The sequence below is a fragment of the Mustela nivalis genome (genome assembly GCF_964662115.1).
Source record: "Mustela nivalis genome assembly, contig: HAP1_SCAFFOLD_643, whole genome shotgun sequence".
Taxonomy (NCBI): Eukaryota; Metazoa; Chordata; class Mammalia; order Carnivora; family Mustelidae; genus Mustela; species Mustela nivalis.
In genome coordinates this window covers 159,904-163,298 of record NW_028136020.1, presented here as the reverse complement: position 1 = coordinate 163,298, position 3,395 = coordinate 159,904, and positions in this window count along the sequence as shown.

Below are 3,395 nucleotides of genomic sequence, written 5' to 3'. Positions count from 1 at the left end.
TAGGTCCAAATTCAATAAAACATCCTTTGGCCCCAGTCAATTATTGTGCACTGTTTTTGTCTTTGTTATCATATCGAACATGCACATGCACGTTTGGATAGAGAGGCAGAGAGATCCCAATCAGGGGGTTGAGCTGGAGAGGGAGAAGCTTACTTGCCCCTGAGCAGAGAACCTGAGAACAGAGTCAATGCCAAAGCCCTGGAATCATGAGTTGATCTGAAGGCCGCGTCTGAACTGATGGACACAACCCGGGACCCAACAATTGACTTCTGAATACCTCCTTTTTCTAGACAGAACTGCTGCTCTGTCATTGTTCAGAAATGCAGGGGATAAGGATTTTGGCTTGGCTGCTGTTGCTTGAGCTATCCGGCCTGCTTCGAGAGCTGTTATAGCTTTTCCTCTTGAAGTCAGTGACTGGGCTATGGACAAACTATTCTCTGATGCCTATTTGCCTAAAGAGAATACCTCCATGCCTAGATTTTCCAGGGGTAATGGCACTATGTCTTTAGGTGCTCCGCTTCTGTGGAAGGTGTTGGGAGTCCTCTGTGCCTCTGATTCTGGACCACTTTCTCTGCTCCCAGATGAGGGTCCTTTTCAGCCCCGAGTTCTCCAATCTAGGATAAGCCCTTTTTCTTTCTCTCACTCTTACTTCACCTACAAGAGGCACCTCTTTCATTAACTTGGTGATTCCCTAAGCTCACTATCATGTTCCATCAAAGAATACATTCAAATGGCCAACAGACACATGAAAAAATGCTCCACATCACTCGGCATCAGGGAAATACAAATCAAAACCAGAATGAGATACCACCTCACACCGTTCAGAATGGCTAAAATGAACAAGTCAGTCAATGACAGATGCTGGCGAGGATGTGGAGAAAGGGCAACCCTCCTACACTGTATGTGGGAATGCAAGCTGGTGCAACCACTCTGGAAAACAGCGTGGACGTGCCTCAAAAAGCTGAAAATAGAACTACCCTATGACCCAGTGCTTGTAGTACTGGGTATATACCCTACAGATACAAACGTGGCATTCTGAAGGGGCACATGCACCCAAATGTTTATAGCAGCAATGTCCACAATAGTTAAACTATGGAAAGAAACTAAATGTCCTTCAACAGATGAATCAATAAATAAGATGTGGTATATATGTTCAATGGAATACTATGCAGCCATCAAAAAAAAAATGAAATCCTGCTATTTGTGATGACGTGGATGGAACTAGAGGGTATTATGCTTGGCGAAATAAATCAATCTGAGAAAGACAACTATCATATGATCTCCCTGATATGATGAAGTGGAGATGCAACATAGGCAGTTTCGGGCGTACGAAAAAAAAATAAAAAAAGATGGTATTAGGAGGGAGACAAACCATAAAAGACTGAATCTCACAAAACAGACTGAGGGTTGCTGGGGGGAGGTGTGTTGGGAGAGGATGGTGGGGGTATGGACATTGGAGAGGGCAGGTGCTATGGTGAGTGATGGTGAGTGCTGTGAATCACAGACCTGTACCCCTAGGGATAAAAACACATTATATAAAAAATTTTAAAAAATAATTTAAAAAACCCATTAAAGAAAAAACACAGATTGCAAGCCCAGAGCTAATCTCATATTCAATCAAAACTTTTGAAAGTTTTCCCCTTAAAGATCAGAAGAAAGACAAGTGTGTCCATTTTCACTACTCTCATTTGACACAGTAGTGGATGTCCTAGCCAGAGAAACAAGGAACACATAGAAATAAGAGACTCCAAAAAAAAAAAAAAAAAAGGAAGAAGTAAAATTTTCTTTTTTTGGATAACATGAACTTACATGTTAAAAAATCCTAAAAAATTCACAATAAATTTGAATAAACAAATTTAGTAAAATTACCAAATACAAGATCAATATATAAAAGAAAAGAATTTTGTTTTGTTTCTTTTTTTTTTTTATGGACTGCTTCCCAGTTTGTCATGTCATCCTTGTTCAGTGATCACGCTAATCTTCTCTGCACCATTCCAATTTTAGTATATGTGCTGCCAAAGTAAGCACAAGACAGGAGCATTTTAACATTCTAATGATGAACTATCTGAAAAAATAAAGAAAACAATCTAATTCACAATAGCATCAAAAATAATAAAATACTTAGGAATAGATTTAACTAAGAAGATGAAAGATCTGTACTCCATAAACTATGACATTGATAAAGAAATTGAAGGTGACAGAAATGGAAAGATAGCTCATATTTATGAATGGTAAGAATTAACATTGTTAAAATGTCCATACTACCGTAAACCATCTGTAAATCCAATTCCTGTCAAAAATCCAATGTTAGGGGCACCTGGGTGGCTCAGTGGGTTAAGCCGCTGCCTTCAGCTCTGGCCATGATCCCAGGGTCCTGGGATCAAGCCACGCATCAGGCTCTCTGCTCAGCAGGAAGCCTGCTTCCTCTTCTCTCTCTGCCTGCCTCTCTGCCTGCTTGTCATCTCTCTCTGTCAAATAAATAAATTAAAAATCTTAAAAAAAACCCCAATATTATTGTTTTACAGAAGTAAGTAAAGAATCCTAAAGTTTATATGAGACCATGAAAGACAACAAATAATCAAAGCAGTTCTGAGAAAGAATGAAGAAGGGAGATTACACTTCTTGATTTGAAACTATACTACAAAGCCCTCATGCTCAAAACAATAAAGTATACTGGCATAAAAACAGACCAATAAACAAGTAGAACAGAATTGAGAGTCCAGAAATAAATCCTTTCATACAGTCACCTAATATTTGACAGGGGCCAACATATGTAATGGGGAAAGATAGTCTGTTCAATAAATGATATTTAAAACTGAATAGTCACATAAACAGTATGAAAAGGGAACCTTATATCACTCATAAGTCTGAACTTGAAATAGATTAAAGACTTAAAGGTGATGCATGAAACTAAATTTCCTAAAGGAAAACATAGGAAAAATTCTCCTTGACATTGGTCTTGCCAATAGTTTTTTGGATACCAGACCAAAAACACAAGCAAAAAAAGCAAAAATAAATAAATGGTATTACATCAAACTAACGTTTCTGCATTGCCAAAAAAAGGGAGAGAGAATGAAAACACAATCCACAGAATGTAAGAAAATACTTACGAATCTTATATCTGAAAAGAGGTTAATAACCAACAGATACAAATAGAAAAAAATATATGATTAAAAAAATAGCAAAAGGATCTCAATAGACTTTTTTTTCAAAAAAGTTATATAAATGACCAACAGGAGCATTAAAAAGTGCTCAACGTAAAAATCTCAGGGCAAAGTCCTTATGTTGTTGTTGTTGTTGTTTACCTCTGAAAAACACAGCAAGATATTAGAATATATACTACCAAAAAATTGAAACTAACCAATTTTGGTAAATATTGGGGAAAACGGGGAACT